Source organism: Haliotis asinina, chromosome 1, assembly GCF_037392515.1.
Source record: "Haliotis asinina isolate JCU_RB_2024 chromosome 1, JCU_Hal_asi_v2, whole genome shotgun sequence".
Classification (NCBI taxonomy): domain Eukaryota; kingdom Metazoa; phylum Mollusca; class Gastropoda; order Lepetellida; family Haliotidae; genus Haliotis; species Haliotis asinina.
The window spans coordinates 589,442-603,198 of NC_090280.1; the positions used below are offsets into that span (position 1 = coordinate 589,442).

Consider the following 13,757-nt stretch of genomic DNA (forward strand, 5'->3'; position numbering starts at 1 on the left):
CCTTCACGGCTGTCTGTCTACCAGCAGTTCAATCTTCGGCAATCTGTTTACCGATACTATCGGGGTGATCTATTTACTGCTAGTACTAGCTGTTCTCTCTTCGGTGACCTGTTTACTGATACTACGAGCAGTTTCCTCCTTGGCGATGTATTTACCGATAATACCAGCAGTTCCATGCACCAATACCTCAGGATAAGGCATGGAATGCAAAATCATTCAACCCATACGATAGACGGGCATATGGTCTGTAGAAATATTTGGACATGGCTGTCCTGAAGTAGACACTATAACAACTTCCCCCTGTTCCGTAAAGCTTGGACCCCAAGCTTAAATAAATGGAGTCCAAACTAATAGGAGTGAAGCTATGTAAATACCAACAGTGCGAATCAGTACATATTCACAGTAAAGCAATTCTTCATGTCGTTGACATGCCGTGCAGCAAATATATCTATGCAGTGACGGTAAGAGAATGGTCATCTTGTCAATCTGACATCAGGAAAATAATCAAAGGATCGTTGCAATGTACATTTCACATTCAGGTATTGGCTACTTCGGACAGCCATGTCCAAATATTTCTACAGACCAAAAACTATGTAGCCAGGCTATGTGATATTTAGTTATTATTAGTATCCTGCAATCCTGGGCCCCCTTTCACAAAACTCTCGTAAGCCTAAGATCTCGTAACTTTTGTCGTAGCATTCCTACCTCCTATGTTACAGTATAGGAGGTACGAATGCTACGAGAAAAGTTACGAGATCTTAGGCTTACGAGAGCTTAATGAAACGAGGCCCTGATCTTTATCACTACCGCAGAGTACATTGTTTCGCCAGCTACCTTGTTCCTCTTTGTCACTTCCATTAATTACTGCATATGACATTTATGGCCTTTATTGGTCATCCCCCTTGGCTGTGTCTGTCATCACAACAACTGTAGAAGGAAGTACTATTGTTTCTCTAGCTGTCCATTGTTGAATCGTTGCTTGTCCGTTGTTGTTAAAAACTGTATATATATGTATGCTCACATCTATACTAGACGTGAGAGATGAGAAGTGAGATGTGAGTGTGGAGACCGGCATTCCGACTGTCTTTGTGGGGACGACCGCGAGCAGGATTATGCCGCTCGCAGGAAAGGCCCTGGGGTTGAGCTGGAAGTCCGCTCACCTCATTCATGTATACTCGTTTGCCATGTCTTGTGAAAGCAACTAAATAAGTTCGAACTAAACTATGCCTTCGTCTCACCAACGTATTCATCATTTGTCTTCATCAAAGTATTGCATGTATGTAATTCTCCAGTCATCCTATCCATGAGACGATCCGAAGTCGACGCACCAACCATATATGGACGCGTTGACAACTGGTGTTAGAATCCGGATGGAGTAACTTTTTAGCTTACTCCCGGCTTGAAACCTCTCTATGTGCCTACCATTAACATCATGTATCAAGGATGATTCGCCAAGTTCTACGTCAAAACGAAGAGATTGCAAGCGAACATGGTCCCTCAACACTGCCATCTTGAATGGAGCATCATACAGCAACCACCTAATGGACAACCCACAAGTTAAGGATGGAACAGCAAGATATGACAGACCAAGAAAGTAGGTGCGTCTCTCCCATGGAGATCGTGTATTCATCCAGAAGCCACCTTATGAACATCTTCAACATGAACATTGTGCACAAGACAGATCATTAGGACTTACTTATCTGTGTGTACTTAAATGAACTGAGTGCAGGATATACAATGTGTTATTGTTGATAAGTGCAACCAGGTATGTTTGATCATAGACCAGTACATTACTACCTTCTTATGTCTATACCATATTGCATTTCGTGCATGTCAACATTGATTACTTATATAGATACGGGGAATGAAGTCAGAGTAGGAATATTCTTTTCTCCAGATACCCATAACTACATTTTTATCATGTGTCAATATTAAGGCATTAACAGCAAAGCAATATTCAGCATTTAGAATTTTGAAGTCAGAGTAGGGTTGTTATTAATACTTCTTTATTGGGCATAGCACCCGCACTATATGGGCAAGCTCCGTCACAGACACGGGAAGAGCACCCATCATACTATAACAGTTGCAAAAATGTGCATATTCTTACCTAAAATTATTCAGATATTTCTCACCAAAGTCAATGTTATATTTCATACATTTTGTTAAAGTATTCACGTTGTAGCAGGCTTGTTATCGGTAACTTGCGTAACTGACAGCTGTCTATGTTACTGGCATCACCCCATGCCGTTAAAAGCCTGACGGAGTATACACTCCAGTGTTCGTACTGACCGATCCGACCACAACTTAATGGTCAAATATTCACGCCTGTACACGCTGTCAAATTACACAGATGTAGATGTGGAGGCTTAACCACGTACATTACTGGTTATTACTCAACTTTTCCGACAACACACGACCAAAGCAATTAGAATCTCGAAAGCTATCTGCCAAAATTGAGTAATATCTCGATGCCATAACTTTTCAAAAGATAGACAAAGCGTCGTCTCCATTTTAGGGAAACTGGTTATACCGTACAAGCAGAGGGTTCAGCTATATAAGCACCAGGGTCTGAAACATACATCAGTCTGACCCTGGAACCCTTCTGTTTGTATCAAGGTAAGCCATAGTTACTTTATACTGTGCTCTTTTCATATTTTTGCTTAAAATGCGCCTTACTTGAATAATGAACCTAGTTCTGCACTTTATCAAAGTCATGTTCTAATCTTGTACCTTGGCCGCGTGGTTATGATTAACGTAATTTGGTATCATTACTACGGTAGTTCTGTATGCCGTCACTTTGTAGTTCTGGATGCCGACACTTTGTAAGATCTGTATGCTGTCACTTTGTAAGACTAACATAGTTATAACTTAAACACACAATTCGGCTGTATGACAGATATGGTTTACAAGTTAGGCTTCTATTATTTTTTAAAACTATCGCAATATGTGTCCTGGAAGTTTTTCGTTAACAATGTATATACGTGCGTTCTGTAATTTAGAATATGTGCAGGTTGCACGTTGTGAGAATGTGTTTAAGTCGCCACTCTGGCACTGATTGTAATATTCATATGTGTAGAATTCGTCTTTTCAAATATAATGGAAAATGTTGAATAACATGAAGCGCTAGTTCTACCCATACTTTCCGGCGTCAATTCACTGTTCAGTTTCATGTACAATTCCTGCCTGACAGACAGAGTTATTAGTTCACTTCAGTTGAGATGTTTTACCATCGCATATTGTCGAAACCAAAAACCAAGTCAGCGCAAGTATATGTTTTATATTGTGACTAGTTGCTTTCGTAGATATTGTAATTTTAGGTAACTAAGTTAACGTTGTGACTACATATATGTTCAGAAGAAATACTTGAAGTTATTCTGACTAAATGCGTACAGCATTAGCAAAGCCTAAGTGAATATATATTTTCCATTTGATATACGCTATTGTCCCTCACTATCGTGACTTGTTAATTCGGAAAATCTCCGGTAAATAGCAATCATTTGGAAGCTACGAAATTTAGTCTATGTGTATTGTAGATCAGTTCGTAAAGAACCAGGGTTTTTCAGATTTCCAAACTTACAGATATATTCTTCATAACTTCTATATTTATCCTGTTAACAGTTGAGTCGTTATAATATTTTAGTGAGTTGTTTACATTGTCAGTTTAAAGCACTTCAGTGGATTTAATGAATAAAGGCTAACGCTGTAAAATCTGTGCAGCAACGCAACGGTCACGGTTCATTAGCATGCCGCCACACTGTTCTGCACAGCTAGTACGCGGATAGATTGTTTACTTGTGACGTAACGTACCGTAGTCAGTCTCAGTGCGCTCTAATTATCGGTCACATAGGCCTTCATTTATATAGCTGTGTGTCAGTCAATATTCTGAACTGGTCCAGAGATATTTATTTGTCAAATATATCACGGCTCATCTATAATTATTATGTTAAATTTACCGTACAGCGGATTATAACAGTACACGTTCAACACTGTACGGGCGTACCGTATTTAAGGTAAAGGACGCCAGTATATTGAAAAATGGTCTCTGTTCAAGAATGGCACAATGTTTATAAGTAAAATGTACATGATAAATGATTACAGAATATGTTATGTCAGATATTGTTAGTACAGACTTACAGTTGTTAATTATAACTTTAAATTTGTTTGTATTACACCGTCGTAACGGTAATGAACATTGTATTGAGTTTAACTTAAATTGATAATGATTTATTATATAAAGTAAGGTTAGATGTTATTCTACTCTTCTCAAGTGCATCGGTGACATTTTATATCATTGTGGTTGAATGATTTTGTATGACATTGAATCTATGTATTGAATAAACAGTCTGACCCTGGAACCCTTCTGTTTGTATCAAGGTGTGGAGATCCCCCCGGCTAATTCCCCAATTCTAGGTACGAAGTAGCTTGGTGACAAACCAAGCCCGACTTCAATACTTAAAAGGGCAACAATACCCACAAGTACCGTCTGAGTCGCGCGGTAAAGTAGACTCCTGGTTTCAAATTTCTTAATGTGAAATATTTGCTGAGATGTTTAATACATACTTTTATGACGCTAATTATTACCATTATTTGGTACTGAGCCTCACCACAAAGCCAGACTCCAGATTTGAATATCCTGCTCAGACTTTAAAATATTTCCTGAAACTGTCCTAAGTAGCCAATACCCGGATTCTCCACCAGCTGAGCACGTGCTGTCTCACGGTATTTTTCGCCTTAAAGTAAAACAGATGAATTCAGGATAATGATGACATCAGAGTTGCTAGCGTTCCAAGGTTTATTCAGATGCAGAGTGCATAAACATTTCAGTTCAAATCAAAATATGAGATATGATAATAATAGTACAATATTACAATTGGCTTGAACATATAATATTCATCATCATAACTATTAAGCTTAGCAGAACATCAACGTTTTGAACATTAAATAAATATGGTATTACAATTCAGTGATATATATTTAAATATACATATGTATATGAACGCACGATGAGGTACGTTATTACAAATAACTGATATGAACATTTGTACTCATATACATAACATTATACTTATCAAAACATCAACGTAAGTTGGACAATATACGTTTGTGTAATACCTTGCTGGAACATGTTTTAAAGTTTACAGAAAGGCACATACAATACACAAACATACGATAACACATTAGATTTCTATTGGTAACCTCAGTTTAAAATACTTTAACTATTATACGTACTGTAGATGTTTTACGGTAGTGCCTTTACGCACCACCTTACTCATTGCAATACAAGCGCTATACAACAAACATAAGTTTCACATACGTGTAAGTGTACACATGTTTCTTGGGTTTCAAACCTTCCCAAACATTTTAACAATTTCACAATATATTTGAACGATAACTAAACCAATGAACGTAAGTCTATTAGCCGAACATCTAAAATAATATATATGATTTGAAGTTACCGATATCTAAAACAGTAATCACAAAACACTTTCAACATGTAATAAAAGGAACATAGAAATAACCATGAAAAATGTCTTACCTTAAAGTAAAACAGTTGAATTCAGGATAATGATGACATCAGAGTTGCTAGCGTTCCAAGGTTTATTCAGATGCAGAGTGACTTGACAGTCAAACTGCACCTGCTTATATATCGGAGGAACGCGTAGCAGTTGTAAATTGTTGTCACCATTATCCCTTTGTTATTTCATGGGTTGTTCCTGGTTGACACAATATTCTCATAAATTGCCTAATGTATGTCTGACTGAAACCGGACGGTGGTAATAAAAACACAAAGGCTAAAGTTTCATTTAGCCAGAAGCATCTCAGATTGACCGCCGACTTGTTTGTGGGATTATAATTAAGTGGTCAGCTTGTCAATTAGGAAGTGACATGGAGCCGGTAACCCCAGTGCAAACAGTCATCTATTGTCTACAGCAAGTCTATGTCTGGCGGCATGTTTTTTTTACAACCTGAGTGGGTTACTTCGTTTGCAAGAACGAAACATTGCAATATAGGTATATTTGTGCATTCTTATACATTTTAAATATCATAGTTATTATGCGTGAAATATTTGCACTATAACAATATAAAACGATACTAGGACACTTTGCAATATGCCAGGTGAAAAGTCGACTATGTGTTCGATGTGGGATTGTACATGGCTCTGAGCGACATGCGTCTGAGAATCAATAAAATAACGAGCTACAACAATAACGTAATCATCGCCACGGCCGATCAAATATTGGATGTTAATGCCGACGTCAATGTCTCCCACGTACCACCATCCACTGGGGGTGTGGGGGTCCCCTACTGGAGAAACGGGTATAGTGGCATCAGCACCAGAACCAAGGGTTAAAACAGGGGGTGTGCGTCCCACAGTATCCCCCACCATGCAGGCGTCTAATCAACAGCACATCAGTCGTAAAATAGCGTTGGTCGTCGGAGGTGTCGCGGTCGGCTTGTGTCTCATTTGGCTAAAAATTCCTTAGCCGCAACGTACACCAGACCAGCCACGGCAGTGATGAATGCCCACAGATTTTTGACCAAGCCACATGGCAGTTTTACCCAGCGTGCTGAGCAGCCACGATACAATACTTCCTAGGATACTGGGCAGGGCTTCTGCGGCCTTACCCGCGAGTTTACCCGCGGGGCCTCTCCGGGCGATTTCAGATGTGTCTTTTTTATCCAGTCTCTGCCGTCACCACCACTTGAGGGTGTGGGGGAACCTCCCATGGAACTTCCCGTCAGCGACCAGAGTCGATATGATGAAGCCCAATGCCGTCACCACCACTTGGGGGTGTGGGGGAACCTCCCATGGAACTTCCCGTCAGCGACCAGAGTCGATATGATGAAGCCCAATGCCGTCAACACCACATGGGGGTGTGGGGGAACCTCCCAGGGAACTTCCCGTCAGCGACCAGAGTCGATATGATGCAGCTCAATGCCGTCACCACCACTTGGGGGTGTGGGGGAACCTCCCATGGAACTTCCCGTCAGCGAACAGAGTCGATATGATGAAGCCCAATGCCGTCACCACCACTTGGGGGTGTGGGGGAACCTCCCACGGAACTTCCCGTCAGCGACCAGAGTCGATATGATGAAGCCCAATGCCGTCACCACCACTTGGGGGTGTGGGGGAACCTCCCAGGGAACTTCCCGTCAGCGACCAGAGTCGATATGATGAAGCCCAATGCCGTCACCACCACTTGGGGGTGTGGGGGAACCTCCCACGGAACCTCCCGTCAGCGACCAGAGTCGATATGATGAAGCCCAATGCCGTCAGAACACTGGAAATGGTGATGCCTTGCTCTCGGAATACTATTCGTATCCTATCGGCCAACGTGGTTTCCTCGTTTCAGTATTCTATCGTTTCCAGTATGTGGTTGATCTGAGATTGCAGCTGTTCACGATTCGAGGAAGCATATTCCAATCGCGTGCGTCTTTCGTCTTCTAAATTACTAATTCGTTCCATGACACGATGTTTCATATCCTCATCGTCCTGTAGCAGGGCGTGGAGTCATCCCACAGATGATATCCTTACATTGTCAGCTTGCTGACGGGGTTAACCTCTTTGGTCATGTGGACAAGGCGTCCGACTTCGGATCGGAAGGTCCGTCGTTCGAATACCAGCACGGGACTCTGAAATTTTGTGGCCGCTACAGTCCGTTTCGCTGAGTTTGGTTTTTTCACGAGCTATGTGCTCGTCGAGTTCGTTCAGTTTCCCCATGATGTTTACGACTTCTCCGCGTACATGTTTCAAGGCTTCGTCTAGACCGTACATTTCCCTCACTGGAAATTTAAACCCAGGCAATGGCAATGGTTTGTCCCAGCAAATATTCAACAGTTTTTCGATGCTGTCTGGCGCTTCTGTAGCACGCTGTATTACGTCAACCCCACTACTACTCAGTTCGGATCTGGTAGCTTGCAGATCTTGAACGACCTTCGGGTCTATTTTAGGTCACAGATAAAATCGGACCCATGACTACCGGCTAGAGTTGACAAGGCGAGTGGCTTTCTAATGCATCTGTTAATAATCTCAACCTCCGGGTTATCATTAAGACGTAGAATGCCCTTTTTTTCTGTACAAACAAATTCGAATAGTCTCGACCCTGTGGCTCAGTGTAGTTTCTGTCGCTTCTTAATCCATTGTAATAATCGTCTACTGTTGTTTTCAAAAGTCGGTTGCTCAATGACGAACTAGTAAATGAAGTATCTTCATCGTAATCAACATCAGGAGGGGCAGAAGCTCCAAAATCATCCTTCTCAAAATCATCCATATTTTTGAAATTATATTATATTAAATATATAATAATGTCATATGGTAGAAAGCTAAATCCTTTTCGAAGATTAGGAGAACCACTAGGCGTCAAAGTCGTGCACCAGTCAGCAAGACAGACCAGAACCAAGTACTGTTGGTTAGTTTCCCATACTTGGGTGAGAACATAGTGCCAGGTACGGCACGATTAGCGTTTAACATTATGGTGACTTGGAAAAGCGACCCACAACACCGTGAGCTCGTGAATAATGTGGGTCGTGCTATAGTCAAGAAGACCACCTTACAAATTAGTGGTAACGAGGTGCTTAGTATAGATGATAGCGATGTAAACTCCCGTTCAAAAGAAAGTACACACCCATGTATTTGGTCACTATACATTTACTTCGCTCTAATTGATACCTATTTCCACGGAAAACATGTCTAAAGAAAACAACGAGCGGGATACATTCTCCGAAACGCAACTTCAACCATTTTGCGCACTTTGCACGAAATGTTACGTAAATCGTGTTTGGTTTTTTTTACTCTTGCACGTGCAATCAACAAGAAAAATGTGTATAAAAGACATCGCATTGTCACGGAGGCATACGACAAAAAGAACACTAAGAAAATGCCGAGAGTAACGCGGGAACAGAGAGACAGCCTTCGGAATGTCGCAAATGGCAGCTTCTAACAGTCATATTGCCAGGTCGACAACATCTCGTTGGAGTTTGACACGGTGACTAGTCCGGATCTTGACAGGCAGATTCGAAATCAGTAATCTGGAAATATGACCATCGTATACGATAGGATACTGCGACAGAGAATGATAGTACGTGTCAAGAGCGACATGGTATGGAATGTCAACATGAACGTGTCGGCGCGATAGATGAAAGGTATATTAATCATACCTGTTAAGGATCACGATCCATTTGAAAGAGAGAGCGAGACATTTTTCAATCCAGAAATCATCAAAGTAGAAGTGACCATGGAGGGAGTGCCTAATCAGTTATTTAGCCGTGGAATGAGGGCATGCCAGCAGTGGGAAGAAATAAAGAAGCTACCAACGATGAAACGAAACTCAATAGTCGACAAGGTGGTGAGTGACCTGGATCTACACTCCGTGAATATCGGTGTTTACTTAACCACAAAGTACGCGTTGTGGTTGGATATGAGATCGACGGATGATAACACTGTACACGGTAGTGGTCAGCGCATCGACAACAGAAGCGAGGGTATAACCATTCAAATAACGAAGAATGCTCAATCATCTGGTGACTTAAAATGGTACTTATTTGTAATTATGGACGTGCAACGTAATATAGACAATGGGAGATTTGTGTGACCTGCGGTCGGCCGGAGCCACTCTACCCCACGACCCACACTGGGCTTTTACATGTGGACAGACGGGATGTGGGACGACTGTTTTCGTGATGGATTTGTTGGAGGGATATTATAAGGAAGTATTTGATAAAATCCGTATCTTGTGCCCTACTATAGGCATGAACAAGACTTACAAGGATAGAGCTTGTATGATGATGGACCCGGACGTACACAGAGTCGACCCAGGTACAAGTCTACAAAAGTATTTAACATTGTTTCACAACGAATTGAAAGGAAAACTGACGTTGTTCATCCTGGATGACTGTAGCGCTAATAGAGAGATAATATAAAAAAAGAGACATGCTATCGTATTTAGCATTTTCAGGTCGGCACGCAAATCACAGCCTGTGGGCGTTGACACAAAAATTCAACTCGATTTTGAAAGATTTGAGTGAGCAGACGCGTTGGGTGGCATTATTTCACTGAAAGGACAGGGATTCGTTCGAAGAGTGTTTGAGAGAGAACGACGTGATGAGTAAATCAGTACGGGAATGGGTGAAGAAACAGCTTGCTGAAACTAAACATGCCAAGCTCGTTTTGAAAACCGACCAACCAGTGAATTACCAAGTAATAGTTTAGTAAATTTTAGTAATGGTTTAGTAATTTTAGTAATGTTTTAGTAATTTTTAGTAATTTTTAGTAATGTTTTAGTAATTTTTAGTAATGTTTTAGTAATGTTTTAGTAATTTTTAGTAATGTTTTAGTAATTTTTAGTAATGTTTTAGTAATGTTTTAGTAATTTTTAGTAATGTTTTAGTAATTTTAGTAAAATGCGGTATTTTGAAGTTCTACTCGTGTGTAACCTAAACTTTATCTCTATGTATTTAGTGTACTATATTAGGAAATGGAGTGTGATGAATTACTAGAGCAGATGTTATTAGATGAACAAAAGGACAACAAGCAGCAAGACAGACTGACAACGCTAGTCGTGGGTGGAAAGGGAAAACAATATTTAGGAGAAAACATCACTGCTGATAAAATTCAGAAAATGTCAGACGAGGAAAACAATAAATTATACGCTAGGTATGAGACACAACTCGGGGGCCGTGATGGCAAAAGTTATAGGTTCTACTATTACCCAGATTTACACCGGCATAGCGTCGCACTTTTTACCAGTCCCACCGGAACGCCCACTTTTATTGTGGGAGGACTTAGAGAAGGACCCGTTTATTTTTACTTGTTTATCTTTCGGCCGTGGGAGCCGTGCCAATTCACACTCATCAGAGGGGTACACAAAGTACGCAGTCTAGACTACCAGTTGCCCGACTTTCATGTTTTAGTGGAAGTCGCGGTGGCTGAGCGGGTTAGGCGGATGACTTTGTGTGCTGGCGATTAGGTGCCTGACTCTGAGGGTGCGGGTTCGAATCCCGGACGGGACTCAACCAAAAGAAGCACTAGAATTTGTACTTTACTGAGAAAGTGAAATCCCAAATATGACATATGTTGGACCCGTTTATTGATAACTCCTTGAGCTACCTCAGTTGTGCTTTGTATCACAAATACGGCATGTATCTAGCCCCGATGATGGCAGCAATGATCACGGCGAAGATTGTAAATTTGATAAAGCAAATGATAATAATAGTAGTATTATTAAGCACCACTTCTTCTCTTGTGTGATGTTCCTCCATGGTTCTGCAAAGGTCGCACAATACTTCTCCCCAATAAAGGAGACTTGACTGATCCCAAAAACGTCCGCCCTATCACGTGTTTGAATACTTAATATAAATTATTCTCAGGGTGTTTGACAAGCCTCGTGTCATCTTACTGCTCTTCCAATGAGATAATTTACAGAGAGCAGAAGGGGACGAGAAAGGGATGTTAGGGGTGCAAGGATCAACTTCTTGTACAGAAAATGATTATGGAGGAGGTTAGAGCGTATCACCGTATCAACCTCTCCATGTGCTGGATTGACTACATACGAATCTGTCCCTCACGAATGGATTCTGAAGTCTCTTCAGTGCATTGACCTCCCTGAGCGACTACTTGATTTACTCAAGTCTTTAATGAATTGCTGGTCGACTCAACTTGACATGTACTTGCAAGGGCAGGTGCAGACTTGGGAAACTATTCCAAGCAGAAGGGAAATTTTCCAGGGGGACTCCTTTAGTCCTTTGCTTTTTTATTTGTCTCTAAATCCTTTGAGTTTTCTACTCAATGGGGAGAACTGCTACCATCCCGGACCTCCTCGGCACAGATCCCCAACACCTCTTACTCATCTCCTCCACATGGATGATGTCGTGGTCCTTGCCGAAGGAGATACCAATTTGAAACAACAGGCTCTCCTTGTCGGGTGCTTTTCCAGTGATAATGGCATGACATTTGGACTCGACAAATCTAATATTCTTCATTTGAAACGTGGCACGGTAACCACTGGTGGATCGGTCAGGTTACAAGGGGCAGGAGTTATTGAACATCTTGTGGAAGATCGGGCCTACACCTATCTTGGAATGCAAGTTCGAGACAAGCTCCAGAATGCCCAGATTCAAGATAAACTTCGGGCTGAGTATAAATCTCATTTAAAGAAAATTTTGTGGAGAAGATGTCTAATAAGCCATTGCATCGTGTGTACATGCAGTGTGTGAAACAGAACAGCAATCCAACCGACTCCTTCGCCTGAATGAAGTCGGCTGGTCTCAGATGTGAAGGACCAGTCACGTCCCACTCGCCATCGTCAAAATGTGATTCTTAATCAAACTATGAACATGAAATGTCGTCTTTGCAATGATTCCAACGCCTTGTCAGTGGATGCCCTTCCTTGGCACAAACAGCATATCTTAAAAGGCATGATGGCATGGCTCGTTGCTTTTACTATTGTCTCTGCCATGCCTGTGGCTTTGACCCCAAGGTTCATCCATGGTACGACCCTGAACACGTCCAGAGTGTCCTGGAAAATTATGCTTTCAGACTTCTCTAGAATAGCCAATATACAGCTTGAGACTAATTCCACCCAATTGATTTGGGCAATGCAGAAGGCTGCGGTGTTTGGGAGCCTTCATATTCTCCAAAAAGTTCTTGGTGGGTTCGACTGGGAGAAGTCCCATTCGCGTGTGGAAGGGACGAAAGCCCTGAGCTGATGATGAGCTTTACCAGCCAGGGTCACCTGAACCCTTTCTGCTGCATTTCTATCTTAATCTGTAAAAATAGTATTATAAAAGATGGATGATTCCCAGGGAGAGATAACCAAGATTCCAGAGCCGCTGTAGGTGGCATAGTAGCCACTGCTGCTGTTTCATTATATATATGTTGCCCCTACACCCCTAGAAATCGACCCTCATATTATGCTATAGTTAAAATTATATCTTTCCATTAATATATATTATATCTGAGGGAAAATCATTCGTTAACGATGCATACCATGCATTAGTGGTTTCCGGATTAGCAGTAGGGTATGCTCGATTGACTAAAATGATTATAAAACAACCGACTATATAACTCGAATTATGCTTACTATGAACATTGGTATGATGATGGCCACCAAGGGCGTGATGCAATGATGGTTGATGGTTGATGGTTGGTGTGAATGCCCTAGCAATTTCTGGGAGTAATTTTCTTTTTTCTCAATTAAATGAGTCAAACACGGTTGAGGTAGAAGCGGAACAAAAATGACACAATATAGCTATAGAAAAACTACACGCCGCACAGACTGAATACGCTAAGAGACGAATGAAGAGACTAGGTTTTATCAATGATCAACTTCAGCGCAAAGGTCATTCCGTTAGAACTTTCAAGGATACTACGTGTTAACGGGTAAACAACTGGGACCATTAGGCAATGCCCCAATGATATCTCAATATTACACTTCCTCAGAGGGTCAGAAAGATTGTGAGTTGGTCTTCGTGGCACTTTATTTAGCACTTTAATTAGTCTAAACAATTAGACTAATCACACAAATTATTATACCTTACAAATGAGAACAGCACCGTATATTTGTCAATGGATACTTATGGGGAAAACTAAAATTTGTGGTAATAAGAGCCGCACCGAGGGTTATTGTTGTTTTCACCGTACAGGTCATACTAACTACACATGCTCGGTGTGTGGTATAGGAGTGAAAGGTCATTACTGATTATGTAAAGCCCATGGCGCGGATAAAATACGATTTCAGCTTATTTACGAGAAAAAAAAA

General features: G+C 41.3%; 1 long non-coding RNA gene across 1 annotated transcript; it reads left to right on the forward strand.

Moving 5' to 3' along the window:
* Positions 1-4,710: 4,710 nt before the first annotated feature.
* Positions 4,711-5,958, forward strand: LOC137276580 (uncharacterized). Its single transcript, XR_010956576.1, has 3 exons — positions 4,711-4,807; positions 5,626-5,675; positions 5,915-5,958. It is a non-coding gene; the product is annotated as an uncharacterized lncRNA (long non-coding RNA).
* Positions 5,959-13,757: the final 7,799 nt, after the last annotated feature.